This window comes from Triticum urartu, unplaced genomic scaffold (assembly GCF_056163025.1).
Source record: "Triticum urartu cultivar PI428250 unplaced genomic scaffold, HENAU_Tu73 scaffold1, whole genome shotgun sequence".
NCBI lineage: Eukaryota > Viridiplantae > Streptophyta > Magnoliopsida > Poales > Poaceae > Triticum > Triticum urartu.
Window position 1 is genome coordinate 675,129 of NW_028259461.1, and position 9,003 is coordinate 684,131.

The 9,003-nt window shown below is 49.3% G+C and overlaps 27 non-coding genes across 27 annotated transcripts; all 27 read right to left on the reverse strand.

Moving 5' to 3' along the window:
* Positions 1-196: 196 nt before the first annotated feature.
* Positions 197-315, reverse strand: LOC147955896 (5S ribosomal RNA). The gene has a single exon (XR_015612769.1). It is a non-coding gene; the product is annotated as a 5S ribosomal RNA (ribosomal RNA).
* A 209-nt stretch (positions 316-524) lies between these two features.
* LOC147955897 (5S ribosomal RNA) lies at positions 525-643 on the reverse strand. Its single transcript, XR_015612770.1, has one exon. It is a non-coding gene; the product is annotated as a 5S ribosomal RNA (ribosomal RNA).
* A 209-nt stretch (positions 644-852) lies between these two features.
* Positions 853-971, reverse strand: LOC147955898 (5S ribosomal RNA). The gene has a single exon (XR_015612771.1). It is a non-coding gene; the product is annotated as a 5S ribosomal RNA (ribosomal RNA).
* A 209-nt stretch (positions 972-1,180) lies between these two features.
* Positions 1,181-1,299, reverse strand: LOC147955899 (5S ribosomal RNA). Its single transcript, XR_015612772.1, has one exon. It is a non-coding gene; the product is annotated as a 5S ribosomal RNA (ribosomal RNA).
* Positions 1,300-1,508: 209 nt separating this feature from the next.
* LOC147955900 (5S ribosomal RNA) lies at positions 1,509-1,627 on the reverse strand. The gene has a single exon (XR_015612773.1). It is a non-coding gene; the product is annotated as a 5S ribosomal RNA (ribosomal RNA).
* Positions 1,628-1,836: 209 nt separating this feature from the next.
* Positions 1,837-1,955, reverse strand: LOC147955901 (5S ribosomal RNA). The gene has a single exon (XR_015612774.1). It is a non-coding gene; the product is annotated as a 5S ribosomal RNA (ribosomal RNA).
* Positions 1,956-2,164: 209 nt separating this feature from the next.
* Positions 2,165-2,283, reverse strand: LOC147955902 (5S ribosomal RNA). The gene has a single exon (XR_015612776.1). It is a non-coding gene; the product is annotated as a 5S ribosomal RNA (ribosomal RNA).
* A 209-nt stretch (positions 2,284-2,492) lies between these two features.
* LOC147955903 (5S ribosomal RNA) lies at positions 2,493-2,611 on the reverse strand. Its single transcript, XR_015612777.1, has one exon. It is a non-coding gene; the product is annotated as a 5S ribosomal RNA (ribosomal RNA).
* A 209-nt stretch (positions 2,612-2,820) lies between these two features.
* On the reverse strand, positions 2,821-2,939 carry LOC147955904 (5S ribosomal RNA). Its single transcript, XR_015612778.1, has one exon. It is a non-coding gene; the product is annotated as a 5S ribosomal RNA (ribosomal RNA).
* Positions 2,940-3,148: 209 nt separating this feature from the next.
* Positions 3,149-3,267, reverse strand: LOC147955905 (5S ribosomal RNA). The gene has a single exon (XR_015612779.1). It is a non-coding gene; the product is annotated as a 5S ribosomal RNA (ribosomal RNA).
* A 209-nt stretch (positions 3,268-3,476) lies between these two features.
* LOC147955906 (5S ribosomal RNA) lies at positions 3,477-3,595 on the reverse strand. Its single transcript, XR_015612780.1, has one exon. It is a non-coding gene; the product is annotated as a 5S ribosomal RNA (ribosomal RNA).
* A 209-nt stretch (positions 3,596-3,804) lies between these two features.
* LOC147955907 (5S ribosomal RNA) lies at positions 3,805-3,923 on the reverse strand. The gene has a single exon (XR_015612781.1). It is a non-coding gene; the product is annotated as a 5S ribosomal RNA (ribosomal RNA).
* Positions 3,924-4,132: 209 nt separating this feature from the next.
* Positions 4,133-4,251, reverse strand: LOC147955908 (5S ribosomal RNA). Its single transcript, XR_015612782.1, has one exon. It is a non-coding gene; the product is annotated as a 5S ribosomal RNA (ribosomal RNA).
* Positions 4,252-4,460: 209 nt separating this feature from the next.
* LOC147955909 (5S ribosomal RNA) lies at positions 4,461-4,579 on the reverse strand. Its single transcript, XR_015612783.1, has one exon. It is a non-coding gene; the product is annotated as a 5S ribosomal RNA (ribosomal RNA).
* A 209-nt stretch (positions 4,580-4,788) lies between these two features.
* LOC147955910 (5S ribosomal RNA) lies at positions 4,789-4,907 on the reverse strand. Its single transcript, XR_015612784.1, has one exon. It is a non-coding gene; the product is annotated as a 5S ribosomal RNA (ribosomal RNA).
* A 209-nt stretch (positions 4,908-5,116) lies between these two features.
* LOC147955911 (5S ribosomal RNA) lies at positions 5,117-5,235 on the reverse strand. The gene has a single exon (XR_015612785.1). It is a non-coding gene; the product is annotated as a 5S ribosomal RNA (ribosomal RNA).
* A 209-nt stretch (positions 5,236-5,444) lies between these two features.
* Positions 5,445-5,563, reverse strand: LOC147955912 (5S ribosomal RNA). Its single transcript, XR_015612787.1, has one exon. It is a non-coding gene; the product is annotated as a 5S ribosomal RNA (ribosomal RNA).
* Positions 5,564-5,772: 209 nt separating this feature from the next.
* On the reverse strand, positions 5,773-5,891 carry LOC147955913 (5S ribosomal RNA). Its single transcript, XR_015612788.1, has one exon. It is a non-coding gene; the product is annotated as a 5S ribosomal RNA (ribosomal RNA).
* A 209-nt stretch (positions 5,892-6,100) lies between these two features.
* On the reverse strand, positions 6,101-6,219 carry LOC147955914 (5S ribosomal RNA). Its single transcript, XR_015612789.1, has one exon. It is a non-coding gene; the product is annotated as a 5S ribosomal RNA (ribosomal RNA).
* Positions 6,220-6,428: 209 nt separating this feature from the next.
* On the reverse strand, positions 6,429-6,547 carry LOC147955915 (5S ribosomal RNA). Its single transcript, XR_015612790.1, has one exon. It is a non-coding gene; the product is annotated as a 5S ribosomal RNA (ribosomal RNA).
* Positions 6,548-6,756: 209 nt separating this feature from the next.
* LOC147955916 (5S ribosomal RNA) lies at positions 6,757-6,875 on the reverse strand. Its single transcript, XR_015612791.1, has one exon. It is a non-coding gene; the product is annotated as a 5S ribosomal RNA (ribosomal RNA).
* Positions 6,876-7,084: 209 nt separating this feature from the next.
* On the reverse strand, positions 7,085-7,203 carry LOC147955917 (5S ribosomal RNA). Its single transcript, XR_015612792.1, has one exon. It is a non-coding gene; the product is annotated as a 5S ribosomal RNA (ribosomal RNA).
* A 209-nt stretch (positions 7,204-7,412) lies between these two features.
* LOC147955918 (5S ribosomal RNA) lies at positions 7,413-7,531 on the reverse strand. Its single transcript, XR_015612794.1, has one exon. It is a non-coding gene; the product is annotated as a 5S ribosomal RNA (ribosomal RNA).
* A 209-nt stretch (positions 7,532-7,740) lies between these two features.
* Positions 7,741-7,859, reverse strand: LOC147955919 (5S ribosomal RNA). Its single transcript, XR_015612795.1, has one exon. It is a non-coding gene; the product is annotated as a 5S ribosomal RNA (ribosomal RNA).
* A 209-nt stretch (positions 7,860-8,068) lies between these two features.
* On the reverse strand, positions 8,069-8,187 carry LOC147955920 (5S ribosomal RNA). The gene has a single exon (XR_015612796.1). It is a non-coding gene; the product is annotated as a 5S ribosomal RNA (ribosomal RNA).
* A 209-nt stretch (positions 8,188-8,396) lies between these two features.
* LOC147955921 (5S ribosomal RNA) lies at positions 8,397-8,515 on the reverse strand. Its single transcript, XR_015612797.1, has one exon. It is a non-coding gene; the product is annotated as a 5S ribosomal RNA (ribosomal RNA).
* Positions 8,516-8,724: 209 nt separating this feature from the next.
* On the reverse strand, positions 8,725-8,843 carry LOC147955922 (5S ribosomal RNA). Its single transcript, XR_015612799.1, has one exon. It is a non-coding gene; the product is annotated as a 5S ribosomal RNA (ribosomal RNA).
* Between the last annotated feature and the right edge of the window lie 160 nt (positions 8,844-9,003).

Below are 9,003 nucleotides of genomic sequence, written 5' to 3' on the forward strand. Positions count from 1 at the left end.
CGTCTTCGTCCCTTATGCTTGCCCCTCCCAGCTCCACTACAAAGACGATCGTACTTTGCTTTCCCCGCCGCTACACGCGTGAATAATGACCAACGAGCTAAAACTTACCGCAAACGTGCAAAATAATAAAACGTGGTAAATATATGTCGCGGCCGTGAGCTTTCTTTTGCACGCCGCGCAAAAAAATTTTAAAAAGGGAATGCAACACGAGGACTTCCCAGGAGGTCACCCATCCTAGTACTACTCTCGCCCAAGCACGCTTAACTTCGGAGTTCTGATGGGATCCGGTGCTTTAGTGCTGGTATGATCGCATCCGACATGTTACCCCCGTCTTCGTCCCTTATGCTTGCCCCTCCCAGCTCCACTACAAAGACGATCGTACTTTGCTTTCCCCGCCGCTACACGCGTGAATAATGACCAACGAGCTAAAACTTACCGCAAACGTGCAAAATAATAAAACGTGGTAAATATATGTCGCGGCCGTGAGCTTTCTTTTGCACGCCGCGCAAAAAAATTTTAAAAAGGGAATGCAACACGAGGACTTCCCAGGAGGTCACCCATCCTAGTACTACTCTCGCCCAAGCACGCTTAACTTCGGAGTTCTGATGGGATCCGGTGCTTTAGTGCTGGTATGATCGCATCCGACATGTTACCCCCGTCTTCGTCCCTTATGCTTGCCCCTCCCAGCTCCACTACAAAGACGATCGTACTTTGCTTTCCCCGCCGCTACACGCGTGAATAATGACCAACGAGCTAAAACTTACCGCAAACGTGCAAAATAATAAAACGTGGTAAATATATGTCGCGGCCGTGAGCTTTCTTTTGCACGCCGCGCAAAAAAATTTTAAAAAGGGAATGCAACACGAGGACTTCCCAGGAGGTCACCCATCCTAGTACTACTCTCGCCCAAGCACGCTTAACTTCGGAGTTCTGATGGGATCCGGTGCTTTAGTGCTGGTATGATCGCATCCGACATGTTACCCCCGTCTTCGTCCCTTATGCTTGCCCCTCCCAGCTCCACTACAAAGACGATCGTACTTTGCTTTCCCCGCCGCTACACGCGTGAATAATGACCAACGAGCTAAAACTTACCGCAAACGTGCAAAATAATAAAACGTGGTAAATATATGTCGCGGCCGTGAGCTTTCTTTTGCACGCCGCGCAAAAAAATTTTAAAAAGGGAATGCAACACGAGGACTTCCCAGGAGGTCACCCATCCTAGTACTACTCTCGCCCAAGCACGCTTAACTTCGGAGTTCTGATGGGATCCGGTGCTTTAGTGCTGGTATGATCGCATCCGACATGTTACCCCCGTCTTCGTCCCTTATGCTTGCCCCTCCCAGCTCCACTACAAAGACGATCGTACTTTGCTTTCCCCGCCGCTACACGCGTGAATAATGACCAACGAGCTAAAACTTACCGCAAACGTGCAAAATAATAAAACGTGGTAAATATATGTCGCGGCCGTGAGCTTTCTTTTGCACGCCGCGCAAAAAAATTTTAAAAAGGGAATGCAACACGAGGACTTCCCAGGAGGTCACCCATCCTAGTACTACTCTCGCCCAAGCACGCTTAACTTCGGAGTTCTGATGGGATCCGGTGCTTTAGTGCTGGTATGATCGCATCCGACATGTTACCCCCGTCTTCGTCCCTTATGCTTGCCCCTCCCAGCTCCACTACAAAGACGATCGTACTTTGCTTTCCCCGCCGCTACACGCGTGAATAATGACCAACGAGCTAAAACTTACCGCAAACGTGCAAAATAATAAAACGTGGTAAATATATGTCGCGGCCGTGAGCTTTCTTTTGCACGCCGCGCAAAAAAATTTTAAAAAGGGAATGCAACACGAGGACTTCCCAGGAGGTCACCCATCCTAGTACTACTCTCGCCCAAGCACGCTTAACTTCGGAGTTCTGATGGGATCCGGTGCTTTAGTGCTGGTATGATCGCATCCGACATGTTACCCCCGTCTTCGTCCCTTATGCTTGCCCCTCCCAGCTCCACTACAAAGACGATCGTACTTTGCTTTCCCCGCCGCTACACGCGTGAATAATGACCAACGAGCTAAAACTTACCGCAAACGTGCAAAATAATAAAACGTGGTAAATATATGTCGCGGCCGTGAGCTTTCTTTTGCACGCCGCGCAAAAAAATTTTAAAAAGGGAATGCAACACGAGGACTTCCCAGGAGGTCACCCATCCTAGTACTACTCTCGCCCAAGCACGCTTAACTTCGGAGTTCTGATGGGATCCGGTGCTTTAGTGCTGGTATGATCGCATCCGACATGTTACCCCCGTCTTCGTCCCTTATGCTTGCCCCTCCCAGCTCCACTACAAAGACGATCGTACTTTGCTTTCCCCGCCGCTACACGCGTGAATAATGACCAACGAGCTAAAACTTACCGCAAACGTGCAAAATAATAAAACGTGGTAAATATATGTCGCGGCCGTGAGCTTTCTTTTGCACGCCGCGCAAAAAAATTTTAAAAAGGGAATGCAACACGAGGACTTCCCAGGAGGTCACCCATCCTAGTACTACTCTCGCCCAAGCACGCTTAACTTCGGAGTTCTGATGGGATCCGGTGCTTTAGTGCTGGTATGATCGCATCCGACATGTTACCCCCGTCTTCGTCCCTTATGCTTGCCCCTCCCAGCTCCACTACAAAGACGATCGTACTTTGCTTTCCCCGCCGCTACACGCGTGAATAATGACCAACGAGCTAAAACTTACCGCAAACGTGCAAAATAATAAAACGTGGTAAATATATGTCGCGGCCGTGAGCTTTCTTTTGCACGCCGCGCAAAAAAATTTTAAAAAGGGAATGCAACACGAGGACTTCCCAGGAGGTCACCCATCCTAGTACTACTCTCGCCCAAGCACGCTTAACTTCGGAGTTCTGATGGGATCCGGTGCTTTAGTGCTGGTATGATCGCATCCGACATGTTACCCCCGTCTTCGTCCCTTATGCTTGCCCCTCCCAGCTCCACTACAAAGACGATCGTACTTTGCTTTCCCCGCCGCTACACGCGTGAATAATGACCAACGAGCTAAAACTTACCGCAAACGTGCAAAATAATAAAACGTGGTAAATATATGTCGCGGCCGTGAGCTTTCTTTTGCACGCCGCGCAAAAAAATTTTAAAAAGGGAATGCAACACGAGGACTTCCCAGGAGGTCACCCATCCTAGTACTACTCTCGCCCAAGCACGCTTAACTTCGGAGTTCTGATGGGATCCGGTGCTTTAGTGCTGGTATGATCGCATCCGACATGTTACCCCCGTCTTCGTCCCTTATGCTTGCCCCTCCCAGCTCCACTACAAAGACGATCGTACTTTGCTTTCCCCGCCGCTACACGCGTGAATAATGACCAACGAGCTAAAACTTACCGCAAACGTGCAAAATAATAAAACGTGGTAAATATATGTCGCGGCCGTGAGCTTTCTTTTGCACGCCGCGCAAAAAAATTTTAAAAAGGGAATGCAACACGAGGACTTCCCAGGAGGTCACCCATCCTAGTACTACTCTCGCCCAAGCACGCTTAACTTCGGAGTTCTGATGGGATCCGGTGCTTTAGTGCTGGTATGATCGCATCCGACATGTTACCCCCGTCTTCGTCCCTTATGCTTGCCCCTCCCAGCTCCACTACAAAGACGATCGTACTTTGCTTTCCCCGCCGCTACACGCGTGAATAATGACCAACGAGCTAAAACTTACCGCAAACGTGCAAAATAATAAAACGTGGTAAATATATGTCGCGGCCGTGAGCTTTCTTTTGCACGCCGCGCAAAAAAATTTTAAAAAGGGAATGCAACACGAGGACTTCCCAGGAGGTCACCCATCCTAGTACTACTCTCGCCCAAGCACGCTTAACTTCGGAGTTCTGATGGGATCCGGTGCTTTAGTGCTGGTATGATCGCATCCGACATGTTACCCCCGTCTTCGTCCCTTATGCTTGCCCCTCCCAGCTCCACTACAAAGACGATCGTACTTTGCTTTCCCCGCCGCTACACGCGTGAATAATGACCAACGAGCTAAAACTTACCGCAAACGTGCAAAATAATAAAACGTGGTAAATATATGTCGCGGCCGTGAGCTTTCTTTTGCACGCCGCGCAAAAAAATTTTAAAAAGGGAATGCAACACGAGGACTTCCCAGGAGGTCACCCATCCTAGTACTACTCTCGCCCAAGCACGCTTAACTTCGGAGTTCTGATGGGATCCGGTGCTTTAGTGCTGGTATGATCGCATCCGACATGTTACCCCCGTCTTCGTCCCTTATGCTTGCCCCTCCCAGCTCCACTACAAAGACGATCGTACTTTGCTTTCCCCGCCGCTACACGCGTGAATAATGACCAACGAGCTAAAACTTACCGCAAACGTGCAAAATAATAAAACGTGGTAAATATATGTCGCGGCCGTGAGCTTTCTTTTGCACGCCGCGCAAAAAAATTTTAAAAAGGGAATGCAACACGAGGACTTCCCAGGAGGTCACCCATCCTAGTACTACTCTCGCCCAAGCACGCTTAACTTCGGAGTTCTGATGGGATCCGGTGCTTTAGTGCTGGTATGATCGCATCCGACATGTTACCCCCGTCTTCGTCCCTTATGCTTGCCCCTCCCAGCTCCACTACAAAGACGATCGTACTTTGCTTTCCCCGCCGCTACACGCGTGAATAATGACCAACGAGCTAAAACTTACCGCAAACGTGCAAAATAATAAAACGTGGTAAATATATGTCGCGGCCGTGAGCTTTCTTTTGCACGCCGCGCAAAAAAATTTTAAAAAGGGAATGCAACACGAGGACTTCCCAGGAGGTCACCCATCCTAGTACTACTCTCGCCCAAGCACGCTTAACTTCGGAGTTCTGATGGGATCCGGTGCTTTAGTGCTGGTATGATCGCATCCGACATGTTACCCCCGTCTTCGTCCCTTATGCTTGCCCCTCCCAGCTCCACTACAAAGACGATCGTACTTTGCTTTCCCCGCCGCTACACGCGTGAATAATGACCAACGAGCTAAAACTTACCGCAAACGTGCAAAATAATAAAACGTGGTAAATATATGTCGCGGCCGTGAGCTTTCTTTTGCACGCCGCGCAAAAAAATTTTAAAAAGGGAATGCAACACGAGGACTTCCCAGGAGGTCACCCATCCTAGTACTACTCTCGCCCAAGCACGCTTAACTTCGGAGTTCTGATGGGATCCGGTGCTTTAGTGCTGGTATGATCGCATCCGACATGTTACCCCCGTCTTCGTCCCTTATGCTTGCCCCTCCCAGCTCCACTACAAAGACGATCGTACTTTGCTTTCCCCGCCGCTACACGCGTGAATAATGACCAACGAGCTAAAACTTACCGCAAACGTGCAAAATAATAAAACGTGGTAAATATATGTCGCGGCCGTGAGCTTTCTTTTGCACGCCGCGCAAAAAAATTTTAAAAAGGGAATGCAACACGAGGACTTCCCAGGAGGTCACCCATCCTAGTACTACTCTCGCCCAAGCACGCTTAACTTCGGAGTTCTGATGGGATCCGGTGCTTTAGTGCTGGTATGATCGCATCCGACATGTTACCCCCGTCTTCGTCCCTTATGCTTGCCCCTCCCAGCTCCACTACAAAGACGATCGTACTTTGCTTTCCCCGCCGCTACACGCGTGAATAATGACCAACGAGCTAAAACTTACCGCAAACGTGCAAAATAATAAAACGTGGTAAATATATGTCGCGGCCGTGAGCTTTCTTTTGCACGCCGCGCAAAAAAATTTTAAAAAGGGAATGCAACACGAGGACTTCCCAGGAGGTCACCCATCCTAGTACTACTCTCGCCCAAGCACGCTTAACTTCGGAGTTCTGATGGGATCCGGTGCTTTAGTGCTGGTATGATCGCATCCGACATGTTACCCCCGTCTTCGTCCCTTATGCTTGCCCCTCCCAGCTCCACTACAAAGACGATCGTACTTTGCTTTCCCCGCCGCTACACGCGTGAATAATGACCAACGAGCTAAAACTTACCGCAAACGTGCAAAATAATAAAACGTGGTAAATATATGTCGCGGCCGTGAGCTTTCTTTTGCACGCCGCGCAAAAAAATTTTAAAAAGGGAATGCAACACGAGGACTTCCCAGGAGGTCACCCATCCTAGTACTACTCTCGCCCAAGCACGCTTAACTTCGGAGTTCTGATGGGATCCGGTGCTTTAGTGCTGGTATGATCGCATCCGACATGTTACCCCCGTCTTCGTCCCTTATGCTTGCCCCTCCCAGCTCCACTACAAAGACGATCGTACTTTGCTTTCCCCGCCGCTACACGCGTGAATAATGACCAACGAGCTAAAACTTACCGCAAACGTGCAAAATAATAAAACGTGGTAAATATATGTCGCGGCCGTGAGCTTTCTTTTGCACGCCGCGCAAAAAAATTTTAAAAAGGGAATGCAACACGAGGACTTCCCAGGAGGTCACCCATCCTAGTACTACTCTCGCCCAAGCACGCTTAACTTCGGAGTTCTGATGGGATCCGGTGCTTTAGTGCTGGTATGATCGCATCCGACATGTTACCCCCGTCTTCGTCCCTTATGCTTGCCCCTCCCAGCTCCACTACAAAGACGATCGTACTTTGCTTTCCCCGCCGCTACACGCGTGAATAATGACCAACGAGCTAAAACTTACCGCAAACGTGCAAAATAATAAAACGTGGTAAATATATGTCGCGGCCGTGAGCTTTCTTTTGCACGCCGCGCAAAAAAATTTTAAAAAGGGAATGCAACACGAGGACTTCCCAGGAGGTCACCCATCCTAGTACTACTCTCGCCCAAGCACGCTTAACTTCGGAGTTCTGATGGGATCCGGTGCTTTAGTGCTGGTATGATCGCATCCGACATGTTACCCCCGTCTTCGTCCCTTATGCTTGCCCCTCCCAGCTCCACTACAAAGACGATCGTACTTTGCTTTCCCCGCCGCTACACGCGTGAATAATGACCAACGAGCTAAAACTTACCGCAAACGTGCAAAATAATAAAACGTGGTAAATATATGTCGCGGCCGTGAGCTTTCTTTTGCACGCCGCGCAAAAAAATTTTAAAAAGGGAATGCAACACGAGGACTTCCCAGGAGGTCACCCATCCTAGTACTACTCTCGCCCAAGCACGCTTAACTTCGGAGTTCTGATGGGATCCGGTGCTTTAGTGCTGGTATGATCGCATCCGACATGTTACCCCCGTCTTCGTCCCTTATGCTTGCCCCTCCCAGCTCCACTACAAAGACGATCGTACTTTGCTTTCCCCGCCGCTACACGCGTGAATAATGACCAACGAGCTAAAACTTACCGCAAACGTGCAAAATAATAAAACGTGGTAAATATATGTCGCGGCCGTGAGCTTTCTTTTGCACGCCGCGCAAAAAAATTTTAAAAAGGGAATGCAACACGAGGACTTCCCAGGAGGTCACCCATCCTAGTACTACTCTCGCCCAAGCACGCTTAACTTCGGAGTTCTGATGGGATCCGGTGCTTTAGTGCTGGTATGATCGCATCCGACATGTTACCCCCGTCTTCGTCCCTTATGCTTGCCCCTCCCAGCTCCACTACAAAGACGATCGTACTTTGCTTTCCCCGCCGCTACACGCGTGAATAATGACCAACGAGCTAAAACTTACCGCAAACGTGCAAAATAATAAAACGTGGTAAATATATGTCGCGGCCGTGAGCTTTCTTTTGCACGCCGCGCAAAAAAATTTTAAAAAGGGAATGCAACACGAGGACTTCCCAGGAGGTCACCCATCCTAGTACTACTCTCGCCCAAGCACGCTTAACTTCGGAGTTCTGATGGGATCCGGTGCTTTAGTGCTGGTATGATCGCATCCGACATGTTACCCCCGTCTTCGTCCCTTATGCTTGCCCCTCCCAGCTCCACTACAAAGACGATCGTACTTTGCTTTCCCCGCCGCTACACGCGTGAATAATGACCAACGAGCTAAAACTTACCGCAAACGTGCAAAATAATAAAACGTGGTAAATATATGTCGCGGCCGTGAGCTTTCTTTTGCACGCCGCGCAAAAAAATTTTAAAAAGGGAATGCAACACGAGGACTTCCCAGGAGGTCACCCATCCTAGTACTACTCTCGCCCAAGCACGCTTAACTTCGGAGTTCTGATGGGATCCGGTGCTTTAGTGCTGGTATGATCGCATCCGACATGTTACCCCCGTCTTCGTCCCTTATGCTTGCCCCTCCCAGCTCCACTACAAAGACGATCGTACTTTGCTTTCCCCGCCGCTACACGCGTGAATAATGACCAACGAGCTAAAACTTACCGCAAACGTGCAAAATAATAAAACGTGGTAAATATATGTCGCGGCCGTGAGCTTTCTTTTGCACGCCGCGCAAAAAAATTTTAAAAAGGGAATGCAACACGAGGACTTCCCAGGAGGTCACCCATCCTAGTACTACTCTCGCCCAAGCACGCTTAACTTCGGAGTTCTGATGGGATCCGGTGCTTTAGTGCTGGTATGATCGCATCCGACATGTTACCCCCGTCTTCGTCCCTTATGCTTGCCCCTCCCAGCTCCACTACAAAGACGATCGTACTTTGCTTTCCCCGCCGCTACACGCGTGAATAATGACCAACGAGCTAAAACTTACCGCAAACGTGCAAAATAATAAAACGTGGTAAATATATGTCGCGGCCGTGAGCTTTCTTTTGCACGCCGCGCAAAAAAATTTTAAAAAGGGAATGCAACACGAGGACTTCCCAGGAGGTCACCCATCCTAGTACTACTCTCGCCCAAGCACGCTTAACTTCGGAGTTCTGATGGGATCCGGTGCTTTAGTGCTGGTATGATCGCATCCGACATGTTACCCCCGTCTTCGTCCCTTATGCTTGCCCCTCCCAGCTCCACTACAAAGACGATCGTACTTTGCTTTCCCCGCCGCTACACGCGTGAATAATGACCAACGAGCTAAAACTTACCGCAAACGTGCAAAATAATAAAACGTGGTAAATATATGT